Source organism: Oxyura jamaicensis, chromosome 3 (genome assembly GCF_011077185.1).
Source record: "Oxyura jamaicensis isolate SHBP4307 breed ruddy duck chromosome 3, BPBGC_Ojam_1.0, whole genome shotgun sequence".
Taxonomy (NCBI): Eukaryota; Metazoa; Chordata; class Aves; order Anseriformes; family Anatidae; genus Oxyura; species Oxyura jamaicensis.
Genome location: NC_048895.1, coordinates 101805536 through 101831409, shown reverse-complemented (window position 1 = coordinate 101831409; position 25874 = coordinate 101805536). Strand labels below are relative to the sequence as shown.

At 38.3% G+C, this 25874-nt stretch overlaps 1 long non-coding RNA gene across 1 annotated transcript in view; it reads left to right on the top strand.

Moving 5' to 3' along the window:
- LOC118165321 overlaps positions 1-18084 on the top strand; it is a 25830-nt gene extending 7746 nt beyond the window's left edge. Inside the window, exons 2-3 of the long non-coding RNA XR_004749985.1 lie at positions 7120-7163; positions 17788-18084. This is a non-coding gene — a long non-coding RNA (uncharacterized LOC118165321). The remainder of the gene's footprint in view (positions 1-7119; positions 7164-17787) is intronic.
- The last annotated feature ends 7790 nt before the right edge of the window (positions 18085-25874 follow it).

The following is a 25874-nucleotide window of genomic DNA, read 5'->3' as shown; positions in this document are numbered from 1 at the left end:
AAGGAAAGGAAAGGAAAGGAAAGGAAAGGAAAGGAAAGGAAAGGAAATATATAAAAGGTTTACAAAATCTTTTAACATAAGCAATCTGATTTTCTTATTAAAGCACTGGCATAAGGAATAGAATACCATGTGAGATTCGTTTAAACAATCATGGTGAATAAAAAAGGCTGTCTGAATCCTAGCTGTCTAGAATACTCTAACTGCTCATAGAAAGAAATGGGCATTTCCAGGTCTGATTCACCTAATCTGAAAGTAGATATTTATTATAGCTCAGCTAAGTTATGTCCTATTCTGTGCTTATTGTTATCTGTTAACTCTAAATGAATTTTGGTCAACTTGTTCAGATGCAAGCACCTAAAGCTAACGAAGATTAATTCTGCCTTTCTCTTTCTCTGCTCCTAACTTGCTATGTTGCCTCCAACAAGTCACACTTGTTCAACATCTTGTCTGGACAGAAATGTTTTCTGACACAAGGCAATCTTGTCCTATGTGTTGGCACAGTACTCATTTCCTTCAGAATAAATATAATATTTTAGGATTCTTTAAAGAGTTTATGTATCCTAAGGAAGCAACAAACAGACATTGACTTGTGATCACAAATACAGGAGCAGTAACTAGGATGGACACTGATGCAGGGAAAGATAAAAGCATAATGAGGAGCTCTCAGTTACCATCACTGAGGAAGAAGGGGTGAAAGCATATTAATGTTCTCTAAGCAACATCAATCATAAAAAAATACAGTAATACAGATTACTGTAGCATAATTAAAGCCTTTTTCACCTCTGGAGATGTTAATATTGATCTGTTGATACAATAAACAATAAACTTGGCAAAAATATGCAGAGAGCTAAAGAGCTCTTCAGTTGTTGCAGGAGATCATTTCATGCACTGAGAAAAAGGATCACATTAAATCCCAACAGCAGCAATGAAAGTGAAGAAGGCAGTAGGATTGAGACTGTCAGTTCAGGAAGATACAGCTCTGAGAAGAGAAATGGTCATTGAGTGACTGAGTCCATTGCACTATTGAAGAAGAAAACCTTAAATGGTAGATAAACAAAAGCTCCAGAGAGTTTCTGACCTTGAGGAAGAAGATTGCAAAGTTTCTGAACTTTGTCATTTTCTGAACTCTTGAACTTCTTGAACTTCTTTTCTGAACTTCAGTTTCTGAACTCGTCATTTAAACAAAAAATATTCATTTATTTCGAGAAGATAGTGCAACTAAAAGAAATGCAAAGCTATGCCACAGATGAATATTATATTATGCAGTATTCAAAAAGATAGTTGCTAATACATTTAAAAGATAAAAATTTGATTAATTTAAAACAGCTGCATTCAGAAGATGGCAAACAAGTATTTTATTAGAACAATTCTATTAGTAGGGTTTTACTCAATTATTATTTTCTTTCCCTCCCTGGTTCATTCTTATAATCTTTGTCTGCTTGTCTATTTATGCTTTTTTTTTTTTTCTTGTAGTTTGGAAAGGGTATCTCTTCATTCTCTACATTTTCTCCAAAGTACAACATAAATCCAGGGAACATTAGGATTGAACTTTCAACCCAGACCTGTAAAAGCAGAATCATAATTAGGCAAAGTTAGTTTGTCTGTCGCTGAATGTAAACACGTTGAATAACTTCATTATTTTCAAGCTTTGCCCCTACATTAGAATAATTCACACTACTTCAGGGAAATGACACCTGCTAATTAACCACAAGCAGACAAAGCACTTTAACAGTCATCATCAGTCATTTTCTGCTCCAGTTTTAAAAAAAGACTAAAAAAAAAAAAAGGAAGGAAAGATCAAAAACTTTTGAGTCAGGATGTTTAAGACGTTTTCATGTTTCCTTTTGAGGAAACCTTATTGCCTGAAGTAGACCTAACTACAATGAGTCATACAACAGTTTAGATTATAATTAAGTAAAAACACATACATACCCCGCCATGCACACAAATGCACGTTTGGGACAGCGAAGAGGCTTAGTTACAACTAAAAGTAGATGTCAGTGTGTATAATCAGTATGCATTTCTTGTATGTGATTCATCTTATTCCCAAATGGGGATTCTGTAATAATGAGCCAGCCACTTCCTTAAGAACCCTCTCTTTCCATTGACAAGCTTTACTTTTGATGCACACAACAGCATTGTAGATGTCTGAAGTTAAATGGTATGAATCAAAACCCCAAGCCCTTTTCACCAGATAATATACATTCAACATGCACAAGAGAAATAAAGTGTGGGCAAAATGAAATTTTATTCCTATTTTACAGTGAGAGGATGAAGCATGGAAAATAAATCTTTTATGCAAAGGTTCAGTGAAAGTCTGTGATGGAATTAGGAAATTAGGAGCTAACCCCAAGCTGTCAAGAGTATTTGTTCAGGAATCTAGTCACTTTTTTTTTTTTTTAATGTATTTTTTTTATTTTTTTTTCCCTCTGTTTTCACATTCTGGACCCTGCAGAATTGCTGTTTCAACTGTACTTTTAAGAATTCTCATAAATCCTAATTTCACAATTCATTTGCAGTGTCTTACAAGGTACTTTATATGTCTTGGTGGGCTATCATGTTAACCAAAACTGTACTGATATTCTCCAGAACTGAGTGGAAAACTTAGAACAAGATAAAGAGTCCTTGCTGGAAACAGCAGAGCCTTTTAGCTGTTTTCTTATAGAGTCATAGTTATGCTAGGTTGGAAAGAGATGCTTCCTGGGACATACTAGGAAGCAAAGCCTTAATGCTAAAAGTGGGAGACATACAAGAAAATGGCTTCAGAGTAATTAGTAGTTGGCAAGCTGAATGTAAAAACACAAAACACAGATAATACAGTCTCAGTTCTCCAGTAGTATGGAGAGGAAAATGAGCCCTGGAGAAAAGTGGTGAATCATAGGGAAAGAAATTACAGAAATTCATTTAAGAAACTGAAATTGTGAATGGTATTCACAAAATAAAAGGGGACTCCAAGGACAAAGAAGACGTCACAGCCTTCTTGCATTTGTCAAGAGAAGTGAGCATATTTGATATTTCTACTGTATACATGAAAACCAGGTAAACACTATCATAAGGAGAAGGTGAACAGGCTGCAGGACTACAGTCTTTCTGCCATCACACAACTCAGAGCAGGTTGGACAGTCCTAGATCTTTAGTCCTTTATTGAAGCTGATCATCTCTGGACATATTCTTGTCCTCATCTTTATTTTGCTACGTATCTGCATACCTTTTAATAATCTGTGAGATAAATTAGAGAAGCTTTTATTAAAGAATTGTAATTTTCTCAACCACAGCTTCAGCTGTTACCGCAAAATAAACTTTGGTCAGCTTCTGGATGAGTTTATATGATGGGCTTGCTAGACATGCCAGGAGAAGGGAAGTTTTCACTAATCATTAATGAAGGAGCTGCCAGGAAATCTCATTCTGCAGATCACCTAAAGGAATTATTGTGGTCTTTGCTTTGAGAAATTCTGGTACCTCCACTGCTTACAGCAAGGCTTTGTTATTTGGCATGTGGTAGCTACATAGGTTAGAAAAAATGTATTTTCTTTTTCAGAAGAAATTCTACACGGATTGGCTGAGCTGTATAGTGCTGAGGATTGCTGTCCTTGGCTTTTAAAGGAAAATGATGCTGATTGCCAAAATCTAGAACATTCCAGAGAACCTCATGCAAGATAGTGTCAAAAATACAGCTGGACAACTGCAGCCAACAGCACTGTTCTGGGAACACTGAAGAGGAAGGATGGTTGTCATACGTGGTAGAGAGTGACCCAGACTTGCAACTGCTGTGTTGTGTCAGGATGATTACCACAACCTTGGAGAAATTTCTGGAAAAGGAACCATACTGCTGAGGGACAGAGGGCTGATCTCCTGGACAGACATATGACTGATAGTCTTCTATCCCTCATACACCCATATGGTCTGGAAGGACTGCAAGCATTAGGAGTCTCTTCCCTAAGTATCAGAGAGGGAATAAAGAGAGTGTGAGAGGCACGAGGCTACCTTACCACCTTCTGAATCAAGGATCTGCTGCCTGCTCCCTTGGGGCTTTTCCCCTAAGGCTGCATCCTTTCCATGCTGATAGATAGCTAGATGCAGTCCAGAGGACTTGAGTCGAGTAGCTCAAGTATTTGCAGTCTGTGGTGCCGTCCCATTAAGCTTCTCTGATATATAACAATATTGAATTCTACCTTTTCTCTACCAAAATCTATGCAAATTTACTCCTGAAAGATTATTGCTTAGGTTGCAAAATCAAAGTCCTGTGAATTATGTATATATATGTGAAAATCTGACCTTGCCCAGGATTTTGAAGAAATACCAGAGAAAGAATTAGAATGCCCATATATTTGGTATTTCCTAAAAATTAATTGACTTTACAACCCAAGTAACTTTATTTTACTGTTATTTTTGTTTTGTTTTAGTTTGTTATTTTAATTACAGATATACACACACACTTACATGCGTATGTAATTTCATAATAGTGAGAGAAAGGAAGGTGTAATTTTCCATTTAGTGTGAACGTATGTCTGACTAACATGCTTATCGATAACAATTCTCGAAAAAGACAGGTAAAATAAAAAGGACAGTGACCTTACAAACTGTATGCTACACCCATACCCATAATTGCAGTACTTAAGGGTTCTTAACCACAGTGCTCAAGAATCAAAGTACTCAAGCACTCTTGGATACATGCTAAAAGTCTGTTCACCTTTTTCATAGACCACAGGCTCCCACCAGCTGACCCAGTGAGTAAGTCCCTTCTGACTCCAGAAAACCTACTCTTTCGCCATTCCAGCTGGGAACGAGCAAGGTTGTATGTTGCCATGGCAGCAGTTAGACTGAGAAGGGGATAAGTAGAAAAGGTGGCAAAGGCAGCCAAAAATAACAATTTATAAAGAAGTAGGATTCTATTTATCTGCAGTTAGGTGGATAGTGCTAAGCACCCAACCCTTATGCTGTGGAACTTTGGTGGGGAAAGAGTTTAAAACCCTGTGTCAGCATGGGTTATATGGTAATGGGCTGTTAACCTCTGGGTTCACAGGCATTTAACATGATCTCATTTCTCCACTCTACAGAGCATCCTCCTGTTTCATTGCACGTACCCATTCTCTACTACCCATTTATTATTCAGCACTGTATATTGCAAGCTGTGACTCTTCAGTTCTCTTCCTTGATCAACATAAGCTCAGAGTAGGTGTCTTGGAGTAACAAATAAACATTACTAGGTAACAACAATTCAGTGGTTCAATAATTTTCCTTTATATCTTGCTGAGAGTTCATCACAAAAAAGGTTGCTCCAGGTCCACTTCGATGCAAGGGAGAGTCAAGTCCTTGCAGAAAAACATCCTGATGGGTGGGAGACAGATTATATAGCTTCTAATTTTAATTCTGCACCCTCCCATTGAATGTATTTGCATTCAAATGCTTTTGGAGATACTTAAAAAAAAAAAAAAAAAAAAGGAATAAAAACTTAAAAGTCTACAGACTTGCAGACCTACATCACTACTTGCAGCCAAACAAACCATGCACCTCAAAACGTACCAAAGAGATGGCACAAAGCTAGAATCCCCGAGGGCTGTAAGAAGTTTGAAGAGCAGAACAAATAGTTGAGGCAATTTGATCTAACCCGCTACTTGATATATGACTGATGTAGGATCCAATGTGTTGTTGGTAGGCCAGGTTAAATCAGGAAGTACAATTAATTGTCTGTATGAATTGTTCTTACACCTATTTCCTTCTACTTTGCTTTCTGAGAATTCTGCTGTATTTTGTTCACCATGTTACAAGGTATTTACAGGTCATATATGATAGATGTGTGGAAATCCTGGGATGAAAATGGTCATGCATGTCACAATGCATCAATTTATTTATTTATTTATTTATTTATTTATTGGTCATATAACCAGGAATTACCTGATCAATAATTCCTTTTCTTTTGGTTTTATTATGAGAGGTTGATATGTATGGTCCCTGAGTACTTCCATGTGAGGCTGTCCCCCATTAGCTAAGATACAGATCACTTGTGCAGGTGGCTGAACAGTGGTTATAACTTAAATTATTTAGGGCTTAAAAAATGAGATGACATTTGAAACGTGTCGTGGCTAATTTCAAAAATATGATTGCTGTGATGTCAGGCCCACCCACACGTGCATAGCTTTGCCTATCTGTATATTTATCTTGATTTTGTACCCCACAGCAACTTTGTCATCCTCCTCAGCCTGCCATTTTCACTTAATGATGAAAGAAACATTAGGATATTTAGGCCCCAAGAAGCTATGAAGAATATAACCCAGTTTCCGCTGCAAATAAGAAATAACAAGGTGTAATGTAAAATAATGTCTGAAAAGTCATTTATCTGAATAGCCCACTTATGTCAATGGAATTACTCAAGTGTTTAGAAGTGTAAAAACAAGAGTAACATTTTGTTAGAATGAATGTTGTAATTTGGCTTTTAGACCTTTTCTGTATTCATCTAACCACACTGTTGCTGTAGAACTTGCTGACTGTCATTTAAACTCTCATAGTACTTTCAGCACCCACAGTAGGGACAATGCTCTTCTTGGGGACTGTGTGGTCTGCCCCCACGATAGCTTTATGGCAAAATCTTTTTCTGCTGGGCAGTGTGCTTGCCAGCACCAAGATAAAGGCACACCAGATCAGGATGTTACTCTGACAGCCGCTGAGATCCCACCAGCAAAACTGTAATGGTGTTACCACTGTCCCACAGGTCTCTGAATTCCCTTAGAACTTAGTTTTTCAACCTCCTGTAAATAAGTTATCCATGTAACAGGCTGTAGTAAGATATCCCCACCAATCCCCATGCCCTGGTCAGCATGAGCAAAATAGATGCATTAGCTGGGCTCCCAGGCAGTCACCACTGAGTGCACCTGCCCCACAGTGTATTGGACAGCCCAATATGCTGGGCATTTGGAGCAGCTGTACTCCACTTAACTCAAGGTGTCCACTTTTTAAGTCTCAGCAAGTCATACCTCGCCCTTTAAAAAAAAATTAAAATTAAAAAAGTGTTTACTATAAATGGAAATAAGTACCTCTAGAGCAGGAACTGAGAAAGGCTCTGAAAATTAATTTGGGATGAAATCCCTTTCCATTGAGTAAAAGTATGAATTGTCTGTACAGAATCTGATGAATAGCTGAAAGCCAGCTAACTGTTGGACATTGAGGTGAGCACTGCCTTTTATATCTTATTGTAGAATATTATCAAATTTGCACAGAAGACTAATATACAACTATTTATTTATAACCTTGTAAGCCCTAATAATTCTGTGGTTACTACACATAAGACCTGAACTTATGGAATGTCATATCCTCTCATATTGTAGTATTTTTTTTAACAGCTCAATAATTAGTTTGCAACATGGAGTCATATTATGCATGAGTAGCTTATATATTGTTTCAGATAATGCTTTATGAAGTCAAGATTCAGTTTTATAAGCACATCATGTAATCCCCAAACTTTTGTACCCTTTTTGAACTCTTTGGTATTTTGCAATTTCAGTTCTCCCTGTGCAGCTGAGAAAAAATTGGTAGTAGCATATGTTTTGTAGTTTTAACTTGGAGGGATAAAGCTAATTATATTTTAGAAATAAGTAGGTTATAGCATTACATTTTATTATTTATTATTGAAATAAAATAATGTTGTAGGACTTAGAAATCAAAATAATCATTGGAAATACCTTACATTGCTTCTTTGGATTCATAGGAATGAAGTAAGAATAAAATCAGAATACATTTTTGTGGGAGACAAATGAACAAACAAACAAACCACTGACAAAATGTAGAGGATGAACAAACATCACTTAGTTTTTGCCTTCTTTAGGATTATAAAAGAGGACTTAGTCATCTTGAAAACCACTATTCATTAGCAGGTAACAGTTTAACAGTCAGTATAATCCTAACCATTAAAACAATACAAGGAAAGCAAGAAAGAGAGAAAAAAATCAGCAGTCAGTGTCAACTCTCATGTGGGGATAAAACTGCGGGAAAAAAAGCAGTGCTCTAAAAGTACATATGATTGATTTGTAGCAACTTTTTTTTTGGTCGGGCTTGCAGCTTTTTTTAAAGAAACACCATGTGTCTTGTTCAGGTATTTCTGGGTGCTCTGCGCTGTTTCTGAAGCATTAGCAAACTGACAACAATCAGTACAGAGCAGATTTAAAGTACTGTTGTTTAAACATACTCTACTTCTGTACATATTGCTCATTCTGCATGCTGGAAATGGAATACAATCCCCCTTTTTCTTGAAAAGTGTGTTCTTAACATAAACTAGATGCCTGCTTTTCTGATTTGGAACATGCAAACTCTCACTTCATGAACAGTCATGAGTCAAAAACTGAAGAATATTATTGGCACGTTCTGAGTCATATTGCTATTTTAATATCTACACATTACACTTGCACAGATTCTCACAAGAGAATGAATTACCTCCAGACACACACACACACGCACGCACACACAAAAACACAGTCGATATTTTCCTTATCTTCTAAGTCAAACTTTATGTAAAATCTTTCTGAAAATATATTTTTGATTACTACCAGGTTTTCTATAGCCACTAAAATAAATGTGTCTAATGAATTTAAAAAGATTACAGAGAAATTCATCCAACTGGATTTACTGTGCTTAGATACCGGGAAAGATCAAGGAATTCATATTGGTTACTTATAATGAGGCAATCAGGCTTTAATGAAAATCAACAGTTATTAGATAATCAGTTCAGCCTGGTGACTATTGGTCTGTTATTGCAAGACAAGAATAATTAAAGGGCACTTAAGGTATGGAAAAAATGGCAGTCAGAAATTGATGTGCCTATAGAAGTCTCCAAACGACAGACATTTAATAGTCCTTTATATGTTACTATAGCAACACACTTTGATAACTCATCTACCCGCACCATAGTAAAACAAGGGGCACGGGGCTCTTCGGGAAGTGCAATCTCCTTTAAGCAGATCTATAAGCACTGCAGATGAACAGAACTCTAAACATTCCTCCATGAATATTCATGAACTAAGTTGTTTTTTGTTGCCTGCCTAGTCAGCAGTCACAAAACACATGGTGTGTGTTGGCAGCATCTTGCCTAGGTAGAGGGCTATGGACTGAGGCAATGGCAGGAACCAGGACCTGTGAGGCTGACTGACATTTCCATCTGTAGCGAAGGCTGGTAATTAACAGGAAGGAGTGTGCCTGCAGCATTGCACCATCTGCTAGGGAAACGGCTCAATAAGAAAGGAGCTGGATATCATCTCAGTGGTGGCTCGATCTGGTTCCGACATGAGGCTGGGCATCTGTTAGCTGAGGAGATAGGCTATTAGGAAATTCGACTGGGAATGAACAACATGGAAAGAGCACTCTGACCTAGCCCATAAAAGCATCTCTTCAGAAATGGTGTCTTTTTATCTTACTTACACAAGTCTTCTGAAAATGGTTTGCTGAGGGACCATTATGGATCTGTTTGAAGTAACACAATGCTTTCAAAAATGCTGCTTAATTCCAACATGAAATTCTTGAAATCAGGATACAGCTGTCATCTTTTGACAATAGAGCTAATTTCAGAGTGAGGATATGAGGTTAAATTCCTTCTTGTTGTTTGTTTTTTGGGGGCAGGAAAGAAAATTAACTTTTAACTATTGTATAGTTTAACTCTCACAGCACAGTAAAATGGATACTAAAATGGAAAACATGCAGAGATTAAATCATAAAACCTTGCCATTTTTTAAATGCAGGCATATGTAAAGCACAACAGTTGAAAAGGACATCAGTATATGTTCTCTGTGTGTACAAGTATACAAGTATACAAGTATAAATATATATGTATCTGTAAAAAATCTTAAAGTCCTTTTTTTCTGATAAGAATTTAAGTAACTTGTGGGTTGCAGAAGGATTTTCAGGGACAAGTTTTGTATTTCAGGGTGTTATGATAGGTTTGTTCTTTGTGCTAGTACATAATTTAAATATTTCAGAATATAAACAGTGTTATTAAGGTCTTTTTAAATATAATAAATTATAGTGTTCTTGGAAATGACAGTCTGACTTTACTCAGGCCTCTGCTGATGTACAGATTCAGCAAAATTTGGGTAAATTTCTCTGTTTTTCTCTGCTGACATTCTTGAAATATCTTCAGATGAGGAAAAATCCTTTTCCTCCCTGGCCCATGGTGCTGACAGCCAGTGTGTCCACGTCGTGTGAGAGACATGATGTGATTTTCTGCAACTTGCATCGACCATGGGATAAACTAGCTCCAACTATGCTGCATTTGCAGGCTCTGAGAGCAAGTAAGAGTACAACAGCTGGGCTGGTGTTCGCTTAGACTATGGTAACTTGATTATATGCCAGTCATAAGGGTATCTTCAGTCATCTCTGAGCTCTTTCTGAGCTTTGTCTGCCGTCCAGGAACAGAGATAGCACTTCCAGTAGACAGTGTTTCAAGTTTTTTCAAGGGGCTGATGTGATTATTTGTTGAGCCTACATTGGCTACATAGCGGTATGTTAACACATACCTCTTAAATCCTCATCCTAATTGTCATTCCCTTCCCAAAGAGTTCATAGAAATGGTGACATGCACAAATAACTGCTGGGAAATGAGCTCACATGTAGAGCCTTGTCCAGAATATCCAGGAGAGGAAAACATTTTCTTATCATTACATGAATGAGATGGATGGAAGCTTAGAAAACAAAAAAAGTAAGATGGTATAACCCTGAAAGAATGATTGCACAGAAGTGCCTGGAACAATAAAAAATAGCTTTATTTGCATGTGCTGTATATTTTGGGAGTTTTCTGTTTCCCTGCTTAGTTTTTAAGCTGCTCCTCTTGCAAAAAAAATTTGTACTGTTTTCTTGAAACACTGAGGAACATTTGGCTTTTCCCCCGTAATGATAGGGACTGACTTGTCCGGCCCCCCCCCCCCCCCCGAGATTATACAGCTGTACTTATATTTAATCACCATCCCTTTCAAATGGAAACAGAAATGCTATAGGACCTATTCTCCAAGGACTCAGAAACCAGTTACCTGTAGTGGAACTTTGATCAAAGATATTAGCACCATTACTACCTTTGTAAAACTGTGTGATCAAAAATTGTAAAGGCCACTGTGCAGACAGTGAATAGTCAGGACATGCAGCTTTCCTGCTACTGTTTGTGTCGGTATCTTTTGCAGGGATCCATGAAAACTGGAGCTCTCACAAGTTACTCTCCCCTTACTGGGCTCTCCACTCACAAAACTGCAGGCAACGATGTCCTCCTAGTCAAAATCAACAGTCAATTGGAAAAGCAATTTTTGTCAGCTGAGGGGCTAATCAAGCAGAAATCACCATTTCTGACCTCGGCAACTGAAGGCTGGTAATTGAAGGCTGATCCACACCCAGTAAAACAGACAAATCTTTTTATTTATATATTTATTAATTTAATTTAATTTATTTTTTATTTTTTAAGAATTCCCAAATAACTCTTTTCTTGACAGCAGGTTCCTCACTATTCAATCAAGGGCAATATGACTTCAGTCAACAATTTTCCCTTTCTTTCATTTCTTTGTGTGAGTGTGTATGTGTATAACACTGTTCTTAAAGCTCTCTGCAGCTGGTTGTCATCTGAATGACTGCCAATAGCCTCCGAGAGAGCACTACCCCCTCCTGAACACATCGTTTGGCTCCCTGAGATTATTTACTAGTGAAAACTCTGCATGCACTGAGTCGGTCTGATACGATTCTCTGAGGAAAGAGCTGGGTGTGGTTGTGGCATTTTGGGAAATGAGTTATGAGAGGAGACAGAAATACCACTTGACGAGTAGAAGGATGTGTCCTGCTGTTGTCTGAATCCACGTGTCAAGGCAGGGCAGCCCAGGAAAGCCCAGAGGAAAAGGCATTTCTGATCAGCAGAGTCCTAAGACAACGGATAGTTTAACTGAAAGCATCACAACCTTTTGGGCAGAGGATTTTCTTGGAGACAGGGGAGCAGAAAGCATGGTAATAGTGGAAAGGGAATGATACAAATCCTTTTGAAATCCACAGAAGGGTTAATTGATTTCAGTGGGCTTTCTTCTAGGCCCAAAATGTTTACTTCATAGTGAAAATGGTTTTAAATATACAGCTGTAATTATTTAGTTTCATATTAATTGAGTGTAAGTAGATTCAGTCCCAGAAGATTTTAGCAATACACTAAATAAGAATTCATTTAGGTATCCTTTCAAAGAGGCTGATATTCAGTACTGAGCTATTAAGCCCACACACATGCTCATACACACACACAGTTCCAGCATCCAGTTCCTATCTGCAAACATGGTGTTTTACTCTCTCCAGTGAGAAGAACCCAAAACTTGAGTGTCTTCACATTACCTTTACTACTCACCTCCCAAGCATTCCCCATGGGAAAGATCCAGAGGCAACTTTGGAAGCCCAGGGTACCAATTTGCACTTCCCTCAGCTGAAATAGGAGCCACAACAGGAGCCATAACAGCTAGTAGTGCAATGAGTTTCTACAAAAGAAGAAAAATAAATATTAGTCATTATTTGAGTTATTGAATTATATGAATTATTTTCATTTGCATGTGCAATCTTTTCAAGCTCATCCAAGGATGCTGAGTCAACAAACAAAATGCTACAGAACACATGAGATTTTTGCTGCCTTATTAACTCTATGGGGTAAATATTAAAGACGAAGTCTGTTATCAGGCGGCACTTGAAAGACACTAACTCCAGTTACATTGCCTGAAAGGGTTAAACAACTCTGCTTATAGGTATCCCAGCCCTGTGTTTAAAAACATTTACAGAAAATTATGTCTTTAACCCAAAGAAAGGGATGGAATGAACTTCCAGATTTGAACCCAACATTAATGTTCCCAGCAAAACAACTTAGGTGGGATTTCTCCTGGGTTCGAACCACGCAGACAATAGCATGGGCACACATCCAGGATTAGGGACTTTCATTCGGACCAGCTAAGCACTTGAAAGTCCAGATTCTGCTCAGGGTAATAAAACCTTCCAAGCTCTCCTTCCAAAAGCCCTGGTGCAGCTTGGCAGGGTGGAGCGAGTGCAGGGGCACAGGGAGGAGGGAGGCAGGATGCTGGGCAGGGCTGCGATGCATTGGCAGGGCTGCTTGGGGAGAGCTTGCACAGCACCTGCCTGCATGGGGTCTGGCTCCAGCCAGTGTCATTAGCCACTCGTTTTGTAAGCATTAAAGCAAGCCATAACATAAAATAATAAAAAGAGGGGACCACAATGTGATAGAGCAGTGAAGGACAAGAAACAATACTGTGAAAAACTTTAAAATACTTTAACTTCAGTGTCTAAGTCCAGCCCCTGCAGATGCAGAGAAACAGTTTGTGTTTAAACTGCACAGAGAAGGTATCCATGCACGTACAAAGCTTCCAGTGCTATAGAGGATGAAAAGGGGAAGGAAATGAAAGCTGAAGGTTCACTCTATAGTAAGGACACAATGCTCAAAGGCCGCAGCGTTTGGAACACATTGAAGTCAGTGTGATGCTCGATATTCTTCATAATGAAGAAGAGGGGTTGTATCTTTTTTTTTTTTTTTTTTTTTTTTCTGCTTGCCTCAGTCATACTACTAATTATTTAGTGGTCTTTCAAACCTTTTGTAATCTCGACTTGAGAAAGCACTGAAAGATATTAATTCTTAGCCATGTGTCTCATAAATGAAGGCCATTCTGCTATACTTAATGACAAGGCTGAGGCAGCAAGATGTCATTTGCTTTTTTCTCGGTTTTTAAATTGCTTTCTAAATGAACTACAGCTGTGAGGGCCAGGTGCTGTGATCCCTTTAGAAAGATCAGGAAATGATGAAATCCAAAATTTCAAAGTGTGATGGATGTCAGCTCCCGATTTGGTGTGTGTGTGAGGTCACCCCCATGCACCTGGTGCTATCTCCACAGCAGAATCACTTTACTGTGGAAAAAAAAATAAATAAATAAATAAAAATGCACATGTCGAGTGTAAGTGTAACAATATGAGATGCAGTTTATAATTATCCCTTTGTTTTCTCCTCATCGAGATGGAAATGACGGATATACAGTGTGTGTGCTTCTTGTTCTAGGTGCTGTGGAGTATATTAAAGCAAGTTTTTAGTTAAAATAACCAACATGTCTAAGTAGTGAGTTGAACAGCCATCACACAGAGAATGCAATGTTAGGAAAATAAAAGCTCACTGACTAACTTCACTTAATTAGAAATTCTAGCAAGGTCAAGAACTCTATTAGCTAAAATTTATTTCACAAAACATGGCTTGGAAGGTGACTGAGGTGTACAAGAGCAAACAGTGCTTTTGTCGCAGTTACTCCAGGCTCTACATCTGACTCTGTGATAATTCAAGCAGGCTGGCTGAACCATTTTAAAATATATTGTCGAAATGTTATTACTGTCTTTATTGAAGATATAGCTTAATCCTACTCAATCAGCATGCAGCCTGAGCAAGAAGGGACACACTCTCAGGGAAATACACATAAAACACAGCCGCTGAAAGCCAGAGCCCTTCTCTCTGATATCAGCATTTGATGTGTTGCTGTGCTGAAGCAGCCTCTGCAGATTCTGGGGTATGTACAGACATTGTCATCTGCTCACCCCATTGCACCTCTTGTGAATTGGCCAAATTGTTCCTCTAACCCAGCACAAAGACTTGTTCACTCTGGCGAGCCACCAAAGAGATCCAGTCCACCAAACACAAAATATGTCAGATTCAGCCTCAGGACTGTCCAACAGAAGCACAAATAAAACCATTCAGAGGCAGTATTCTCTGTTGTGCAAAGACATGTGGCATCTTCTACTGAGTTTTAGTAACAGAGCAAGTAAAAAATAAAACAGCTGGTTTTATTCAAAGTTTTCTGGTGACTGAGGTGCTTTTGACTTAGATTAATCCTTGAGAAAATATGTAGTTTTAGATTAAACACATCTAAGTTCTGGACATTATTAGTAGCTTATCCTCAGTTCTCAAATCTGCATTGTCCAACCTGAATTGGAAACCTCTTGTGAGAAAGATTTTGACTTCCGGTACTTTGTCATTACTAGGTAGAGCGTAGTCACAGCAGTGTGCAGAAATGTGAATAAAAATTAAATTACTGAGTGTAGATGGAAAGTTCAGAACAGGGCAAATGTATCTTCAAAATATATGACTGGGCAATTTACTTCACAAAACATTATATTCATTACTTGTGAAAATTTTTAATTTGTTGGGAATTTTCCACATCAATTAGCGTAATATCATGCTACAACAAACAGCTGGCTATAAAGCTTCCAACTCAGACAAAGGGTTTTAAGCTTCTAGTTGTAGGCATTAATGAAGTACTGGTTGTTACTTCTCATCTGCACTACACAAAGTGGAAAAGTTTTGAAACATCTACCTTAGTGTCATATATGTGGCAAATGATGCTTCTTGCATTGTCTTTGTTGAGAAAACGGGACACTATTAATTTCATTTAACCCCATAAATTTTATGCTACGTCAAATCATGTGATTGCCTAAAGAAGTTCACGTCACCTATCGACTTACAAATTTCTAAGTGATCCATTGCCATGAAAGAACTACAGGGAGGTCTTCAGTCTAAAGAGTTAACAAGCTATTGTTTTTAAGGAAAAGGTAGTGAATTATAGGTTCAAACGTCTAAACTCCTGTTATAGAAATCTAAAACTCATTAAATAAATAAATAAATAAATAAAATCTACAGAATATTTAGATGCCAACTAGCTTCAACACTTTCAGATTTATAGAGAGATCATCTGGCTATTGAGAAGGATGTCAGTTCTTGACCTAAAAGATGACTGCTCAGTTTGGAAAAAATTTTTCTTTGTTTCCTCCATTAGCTCTGTATTTGTATGTACTTGTGTCAGAGATATGAGTGCACAAGTCTTTATGTCAGATCAGCTCAACTATGGCATTACAAAATTGTCTTTTTTTCAGGCAATTGGTTCCAGAATATGAACTCTTACTTCCAAATCTTCAAATATTCTAATAAACAAGATTCCATTGGCTCATTTCAATGCAAAGCACACAAAATACATTTGTGCAATTCGTAAGAATGGAAGAACAGGCCACCCTATTCCCTCTGTCTTTTTTTTTTTTTTTTAATGTATATATATTTATTTATTTTGTGCAGAACAGTGTTTGGAGAACAATTGTAACTCTTTACTAATGCAGATACCATTATCAAAATATTGACAGGTTCTGGACTGCTATCCACTGGTTCTAATCTTTACAAGGTCTTTAGAAAGAAAAGACACAGAAAGGCAGAAATAGCCACTAAACAAAATCTGTGCATTGAGATGCTCCTGGATTATGGGACTGTCAGTGTTACAAAACTAAGTGCTCTGAAGATCAGTTTTGGAAATGTCTTTTTATCTGTATCAAAGTCTATATCAAAACACCAGATTGAGATTTCATGTGTCTGAAATCCAGATTCAAAGTCTGTGGTTTGAACCTATTTCTGGCTTTCTGTTGGTTCAGTTTGCAGAAGGCATTGTGAGAAATTAAACTCACAGATACTTGGTATAATGACAAACCAATTTAAAAAAAAAAAAAAAAAGAGAGAGAAAGAAATAAAGAAAACTCAAACTGCACCACCCTTCAGTCAGATTGGAACAAAATCAATTGTTAACCCCTGGGGAGCCACTAATTTTTCTAACACAGCTGCAATAAAGCAGCTTTCTCCATCCTCGTGTTGCTATTCTTTAATGGCATTATTGTAGTCAAAATGAGCAGGATTTGTGATGGTAATAATTTCTTTAAAATTACCTGTTTTAAATAGTTCCAGGATTTACTTTACATTGTTAAAATATTTTTGTCAGATTCAATTGTAATACAGCTTGATATAGCAGGAGAGCAGGGGGAGAGGAGTCTTTTGTAGACAGGTTTGAATATATGGTTCTGCAGATCAGCTATTTGTTAATTTTATGCAGGCTGTCTCCAGTTTCTGCATCTCACAGTTTGGGCACAACAGGAGGTGACACTGTTAACTGTTACTCTTTTCACTTACTTTTTTTCCCCTAGCTGAACATAAACATATCATTACACAGTTACACTACACTATATTTAGAGTTGATTTTTAACTATCTATTAGATAAAAAGACTAGAGCTGAGCTAAAATACCTGGAATGAACTGAGAAGGTCTAACAGAATGGTACTACCCACAAAAATTCCAGTGTGAGTAAGGTATTTCAGCAGTGTGATGATGTTTTCTATTTCATTTACTGCTGGGATTTCTCTGATTTGACTGGACAAGCTGAGTCTATGTGATGTTGTCCATGGAGTGGCTGTCAGTAATTTGGGATGCCCAGGTACAAATTATACAGGGCCACTACTGTAGGCTCTCTACATGAGAAAGGAACTTAGACTAAGTCCACTAAGGAGTTTAGTCACCAACACTGAGTCCCTCAGTCTTTTCTTTCCCCTGAAGGCAAGAACCATGTCTGGATTGTGAAACCTGGTAATGTTTCCCTCGTCTGACTGGGCATCCTGGCTGCATCAGAGGGGCACGAGTCTGCTTCTGTCACACCTCTAACCCATAACTGGCTTATTGCAGAACAAACACAGGTCTCATGCCAGGAAGGAAATAGTAGACATTCCAGCAGATTGTCCAGCTTGGATGTTCATGAGATGAGATTCAGGGGTATGTTGTGGAGCACATTCCTTCCACTATGTAACTCAACCTATGCGCTGTTTGCCGGTTTATGTATACATAACAAATAAAACATTGGAGAGGTTAAGTTATTCTCATTGTAACCCTGGCAAAATACTTGCCAGACACCCTGTTCCAGAGGACAAGGTGGTCTCAACACTGAGATTTCCTCACAGCATCTTTACCTGCTGGGACCACAGGAAAAAGCATGAGGAAAAAGATGTGTCCACCAACACCCGTTTGACAAACAAGTTAAGGCTTTTACCTGGAAGCCAAAATATGATTATTGTTTTTCCTTCACATTTCACTTGAACATGATCTGAAGCACAGATTCAAATGTCAGTCAAACATCTGAGTTGAGTGTTTATCAACCAGACCAGGCAATTCTTCACAGGAATCTCTATCTTTGTCTCCTGTACAAACTATCCTGTTTTATAAAATGATAGGATACACTGAACTGGAGACCTAAACCCTTCCACATACCGATTCAGTGCTGTAAATGCTGGTATAAAGATCTCTCTCTCTCTCTCTCAATCTCTCTCTCTCTTTTTTTTTATTTTTTTTTTTATATATATATGAGAAAAAGGTGTACCTGGCTAAGGCATCCAGCTCTGGATGGCTGAAAGTGTTAAAATGCATTCCATGTGTTCAAAGAGCTCTATATGCTCTTCCACATTTGGATGCAATATTTATAATAAGGAACATACATATACCAATTAAGAATGTATCTTTTGCCAGCAGTTCCTATATATCTGGGAATACTGTACCTTTCCTCCGTGTTCTGAAAAAGAAGTATTACAGACTCATGATCATTGGTTAATAGCTGGTAAGTGACTGATTGTTCTATGACTTCTTGGCTGCAATTCTCTTTTTATCACAGGGGAAGGGAAAACAACTTTTTAATATACTTTTTAATATACTTTTTTATACATATTTACTTTGTTGGTGGTCTGTTTCTTACAATGCATAGGTTTTCCACATAAAACCTGACAGCTATAAATAACTACTTGAACCATAGCAATCTCCAAAGTAATTGTATTAATTCGAATGAGGTCAAACAAAGTATAAATTGGACTCAGTGATGCCTCAGTAATATATCTGACTAGTACAAAAGAAGGGTCAAACATCCAAGACTGAATATCTTTCTCAGAGAAACAGAGACTTAGTTGAGGAGCACCTATACCAATGGTAACTGTGCTGCTTATTTATCTGAGCTCTTATATACTGTGTTTTCTGCATGTTCAGTCTTAAATACACCCTGGAAAAGAAGTGCTACAAACATAGCATGTCTTAGACATCTGTGCACCACTCAGAGTCAAAATATCTGAGCATAAAATCATAGAATCGTAGAATCATCTAGGTTGGAAAAGACCTTCAAGATTATCAAGACCAAAAATCAGCCTGACCTACTGAGTCACATCACTAAGCCATGTCGCTTAGTGCCATACCCATACATCTCTTAAATACCTCCAAGGATGGGGACTTTGCACTTCCCTGTGCAGCCTATTCCAATGCTTGTGAAGAAATTCTTCTTAATATCCAATCTAAACCTCTCATGGTACAACTTGAAGCCATTTCCTCACATCCTATCACTTCTTCACCCAAGAAAAGAGACTGACACCCTTCTTGCTGCAATCTTCTTTCAGGTAGTTATAGACAGTGATGAGGTCTCCCCTCAGCCTCCTTTTCTCCAGGCTAAACAAACCCAAATCCTTCAGTCGCTTCTCATAGCGACTAGAAAGTCGCTTGCTTTCTAGTCACCTCACTAACTTTGTTCCTTTTTGAGTCTTCTCATACTTGACCATATCCTTCTTGTATTGAGGGACCCCAAATGGAATACAATATTCATAGTGCAGTCTCACTAGCACGGCATACAAGGGGAAAAATCCTTCCCTAGACCTGCTGGCCATACTGTTTCTGATGCAGGCCAGGATGCTATCAGCCTTCTTGGCCACCTGGGCACAGTGCTGGCTTATGTTCAGCTGGATGTCAGCCATCAGCCCCTGCTCATTTTCTGCCAGGCAAATTCCCAGCCACTCTATCCCAAGCCTATACCTCTGCATGGGGTTGTTATGACCCAAGTACGGGACCCAGCACTTAGTCTCATTAAATATGCTATTGGACTCAGCCAATTGATCCAGCCTATCCAGAACTTACCCTCAAGCTGATCAACAGTCCCACCTAAATTGGTATCATCTGCAGACTTACTGAGGGGGCACTCAATCCTCCCATCCAGATCATTGATAAAAATATTAAACGTTACTGGCCCTAATACTGAGCCTTGAGGAGCACCACTGGTGACTGGCCTCCAACTGGCTTGAACTCCGTTCACTGTGACTCTCTGAGCCCAGGCATACAGCCAGTTCTTTACCTAGTACTCCTGTCCAAGCTATGAGCAACCAGTTTGTCCAGAATACTGTGGGAAACAGTGTCAAACACTTTACTAAAATCTAGGTAAACATCCGCAGCCTTTCCCTTATCTGCTAAACACATCATCTTGTCATAGAAGGAATCACATTAGTCAGGCAGGACCTGCCCTTCTTAAACACATGCTGTCGACATCTGATCAGTCAGTTGTCCTGCATGTGCCATCTGATGACATTCAAGATGATCTGCTCCATGAATTCCCGTAGTACCAATGCCAGACTTACAGGATTATAATTCCCTGGATCCTCCTTCCTGGCATTCTTGTAGACTGGAATCACACATTCACTAGCGTCCAGTCAACTGGGACCTCCGTGGTTAGCCAGGACTGCTGGTAAATTATTGAAAGTGATTCCATTTATCCTCAGGCACCCTGTATAGAAACCAAGGTGAACATTTTTTTAAAAATGAATTTAAGAATTGTTCAATTTCTGGAAATGAACATCAGATTTCAATTAATTGCTCATATTTTTATTGTTGGGTGGTCCTTCACCAGCAAGCTATCTTCAGTCACTGCACTGACTTGTGCTGTCCCCATTTTAACATAATCGCTTGCAAGACCTATCTTTAGGTCATCTCTTTATCTGGTCCAGCTTTAAGAAGGCCCCCCTCAAAATTTCTGTGTTACAGTGTGCGTTGGGTCTGTCTGGGATGGAGTCACCTTTCCCTGTAGCAGCCCACACAGTGCTGTGCTCTGCACTCATAGCTGGAACAGCACTGGTATCACTCCAGTGTTGTGTCTATTGCTGCATAGTGCTGGCACAGCATCAGGACTGCCTCCAAGCCCCTAAGAGCCAGCAGGCTGGGGGTGGGCAGTTGATGGGGAGGGGACATCAATAGGGCAGCTGACCTAAACTGACCAAAGGGATATTCCATAACACCTGATGTCACACTCAGCAATAAAAGAGGGGCTCTTGTGGGGGAGGGCAGTCCTCCTGAACAACCAGTATGCGTTTTGAGGCCCTGCTTCCTAGAACGTTGCTGAACATCGCTCGTTCATGGGAAATAGCGAATAACTTTTTTTTTTTTTTTCCCTCTCTCTCTGTGCTTCCGCACAGCCTTGTTGTTTCTTTTGTTTCTTTTTCTCCCCATTCCCTTTCCCTTTAATTGAATCATTCTCATCTCAAACCTCGAGCTCTTTGTGTTGACTTTTCTCCCCCTTCCTCTTTGAGGAGGGGGGGAGTGAGAGAGCGATTGTGGTGGAGCTCGGCTGCCCACTCGAGTAAAACCACCACACAGTGTTTTTTTATTATTATTATTTATTTTATTTTATTTTATTTTATTTTATTTTATTTTATTTTATTTTATTTTATTTTTTTTTTTTTAAAGCTAGAACTCTTCATCGATCCACATGTAGCTCACAACATGAGCTACAAATGACATGCCATTGCTGAAGTACTGGTGTACCGTGCACAGGGGCAGGGTTGCATACAACCTATTTACAGCTTTTCTTGAGCCAAAATAATGTAAAACTCTTATAAAGAAAGTAAAAGGAAAACCAAAAGATTTATATCAATTTTATCTGACTTAAAAGCATGGATATACAAATGGAGAGTTGTTGAACCATGAGGTTCCAGACTTATTAAGGTCTGTCACACTCCGATGAGGCTGCTTTTGTCTTCAGCATAGAGCTAGTTGGTTTCCATTAGTGGTAAGGACTCTACACAATGGATTGTGGATGCAAACTAATACACAAGTTTTTCAGAGTAATAACCAGAGCTCACATGGGTAGCAGATTTCAGTAATCAAAGTGAAATTTCTAGTATGTGTTCTATTAATTACTGGAAGAAAACCACAAAATTTGAAAGTATTACTCAGTATATTCTTGCCTTGAATTCTGGAATATCACTTTCATGTTCAAGCAATGCAAGGGAGGGAGAATGGTTCATCTGAGAGAAGAAATCAGAGACAGTGCACATCTGGTTTGTAGAACGCTGTTGCAGGATAAGAAAGTTTGATAAGAAACATTTACAGCTTTGTTTCATGTCAGAGTAGAGACACTGCTGGGAAGAAGTGCATCCTATTGGCATAAAACTTGTTATCCTATGGGAATCCATAATAATGTCACACTATGAACAAAGATGGCAGGTTCCATAATAATAATTAAGGTCTGACTTCTGTTTCTGAGCCTGGTTATTTTAAATGTCTTATATTTTTTGGAAAAAAAAAAAAAAAAAGGCTTATGTTTATTTTTAAAGATTTATTGGCTCTGTTTTCAAGTAAACAAGTCAGTTTATTCATCCTGAATACTTTAGTATCATCAGGGGCTCCATTGTTTCCCATTGCAAATTTTGGAAGCACCATCTCCAGAAATTTTCAAGAGTCTCTTGTGCCTCTTGTGTGCTGAAGCAATTGTACAAACACCACATGCACTTTTGCTTTGCTATGGCAATTATTTACTCCATATCACCCACCTCCAACAATACTAGTGTTATTTCTTCCTCACGCCCACACAGATTTGTGTATATTCTCATGAAATGCACCATCAAATAACAAGCAGAATTCAGTGCTAGAAAAATTATGACGGAGTCCACAATGGATACAGAGACACATCTTGCTGTAGGATAAAAAACAAAAAAAATGTTCTGAGGTTTGAATTAAAATGTCCTTCTCATTAACAATTATGCCACCATGAAATCAATCAAACAAACAAACTAAAACCAAAACAGTTTCTAGCTGAAAAATAACAAAATACTATGCATATATATAGTTGTCATGGTATGCAGACTGCTAAAACTTTGTTTTTAGTGATTAGCTTGTTTATAATGGGGTTTGAAATAATGTTAGGTATAGCACGAAAAATCTATGGCCAATTTAGTCACTCAAGCAGGGCTAGAAATCTCCTTGTTCAAGCTGCAGTGGGAGATAACTTGCCACAAGATGCACTGATTGGAAGTCTGTGAAGTCTATGCTTCAGTGACTCCTGGAACAGAGAAAAGCTGTGCATGAATTCAGAGGGGAGCACAAAGGAGGCAAAGGCACTCACCAGCAGTGACAGACTTTGGAATTTAATAGGGGATTGTTCTCTTCTCCCACTTTTCAGAGGGAACTCTTGGAATCTGTATTAATTGCCTTAAAACCCAACTGTCTCAGGGTAGGGAAAGCAGAGCGGGTCCCAACTGGTACAAGACTGGCAGTCCATACATGCTTGCTGGCTGACTGGACAGTGCAGAAACAATGACGTGTATATCAATAAGATCAGCGTGCTAACAGCCTTGGAACATGGTAAGAATATTTTCATGGGTTTAATCATCAAAGAAGAGTATATATTAGGCATTCAATGCTTAACAGTCAGAAGATGGATTTGAAGTGCAGGACTGTATTTTATTATATGCATAAGCAGATGGCTCAATCCAAATCTCTTTAGGCTTTCCTTTGCTCTTTTCTGGTGACCCTGAAGAAATCCCAGAGTAGCCCTTTCCAAAAACACATGCAATGCATTTGATCTGCTTTTACCTTGCAGCACAGAGTAGAGGTAGGCATGAGTTGGGAAAAACAAATGAACTTTGAACAGAAACTGAATGATTCCAGGAAGCAGATAAAACTAGGATGAGGTCACATGCTCTCCCAATCCCCGGCCTGAGAAGGCTATGCATGTAAGTGCATGCCTATCCTATATCTGAAGTCTTTACTCCTAAACTGCCATAATGACTCTACCATTTTAATAAATCAGACAACGTCCGCTTCTTGGAGGTATAACTCTTCACATTAGGAAATGGCAAAACCAAACTCATAAAAATGAAAATAGCAGGTACCTGAGCACAGGAAGGTGTCAGAGCTGAGAACAAGAGAGAAAGATAGAGCATGACAAAAAACTTACATTTAAAAAATTATTTTTATTTTTATTATTAATTTTAATTTTCATATGAAATCTACTTCAGTTATGTCCATAACACTTGCTTTGATATATATAATCAAATAGCTGTTTGAAAAGCTGAATATTACCACTGTGAAAAAAAAAAAAAAAGGAAAAAATATGATTTGCTATTTCAGATATTCTTTTCAATATAAGTGGTTTGTACTTTTTATACCACTGTTCTGCACAAGACTGAAAGTTCCTAACATATCTGTAAAAATGATAACAAAATGTCTATACACTACATATTGAGAAATACATAATATGTTGCAACTTTAAATATTCATTTTTGCATATACAATAAAAAATAACCTTTTATATTTTTCCACTTTTTTCTGACTTGGTTACATTAATTTCTAAATGGCTCTTTTATTTACCTTTTTTTTTTTTTTTCAGAAATGAGGAAAATTCAGAAAAATATATCAATTTAAAATCTGGAAGACAAAATTCACTTATCATTATAGAAAATAGCAATCGGCTCAACTGCACAAAAATAACTCAGGCAGTTAGCTCTCACCAGCTTGCACACTCTACTGATATATTTCGTTTACTACTTTATATCCATCTGCCAAACCCACCTGGGTTTCATATGGGGCATTTGCTAGCTCTGTTAATGATAAGCTTTACTCTATTCCCTATCACCCTCTCAACACTTTCTGAAAAAAAAAAAAAAGGGGGGGGGGGGGGAATAAATTATACGGGGTGTATTGTGTCATGGTGTGTTAATCTAAATACTACATTAAGTGAAGAGCATATTTAAAAGTATGTCAGAGAATGTTTACTTCTCATTATGACCCCCAGAATAATTCAAGTAGAAGTCATATAATCTACAGTCAAAAGCCAAAAATAGATGGATTGTGGGTAAGGCAGAATAATATATATATATATATATATGTATATATATATTTTATGAAGCACTTTTCAGGATGAAGTTATCTCCAAGCACTTGCAGAAATACTACAAATGCTAATATTTTAGTGGATTTGTTGTATTTAAGGCCTGCTGGAACTGGATATAATAATTAAGAGCATCACAGACCATCTTTGGCTTACAGGGAGCTGCAGGTCTGCACAGAGATAATGCAGGGAGAGTGGAAAGTTCCGTCAGGATCATGCAATGTGAAGGACTACCTTGTCCTCCCATTTCTCTAAGGCCAAGATGAACCAGGAGTCTTAACCCAAGTAGGTAGCATCAGCATACACTTTATTCTCATTCAAACACAGAGAATGTGTTCAAACATTCTCTGAAAGTTACCCATGCTTAAAGGGTTTCATGAACAAGAACCCCAGCTCCGGAGAAGCGCCCACATGTTCAAACTGCACAGTGTTTGGGAAGCTGTGGCAGGCAGCAGACAGGTGAGTAATACACTCTCACTGACCTGGAAAAAATCCATATAATCTCCCTTCTCCCTGGCATGCTGTGTCTTCCTTTTGCAGGAAGTTGAGCTTGGCAAATCACGAGCTCCAGCAGAATGGAGATACACAGCACTGCTTTCAGGACACAGATAAAGTGGCAAGGAGCTGACCAGCTACTTGGTCATTACTACAGGCTGATACACAATACAGTATTGTTTCATTTGAGAGAATCCCTGCTTACTGTAGGGAAAAGCCCTTCCCGAGTTTTGCACACAAGCACCCCCCAGGAAAAACTTTGTCTCCTGAACACTCCAGCACTGAGCAGGAGTTAATGAGTCACTCTAATGATGTTTGTGTAATAACTAGCAGTTTGAGTGGGTCATCACCTCTGGGTGTTTTCATATACTGGTGAACGTTATGGGTGATCTTATTTCAAGAAATCAGATCACATCAAGTTTTGTTTGTTCTTACCAAATCATTAAAGTCACCTTCATTCTGTTGAGATAACAGAGCAGAGACAAGGCCAGCACTGCTCACTAGTGCAGCAAGAAAAGTAAATTCCTTTCTTTTGGGGCAGAATTTCACACAGATGGTGCACAGGTGTTTCCTGTACATCATGGTAATATGT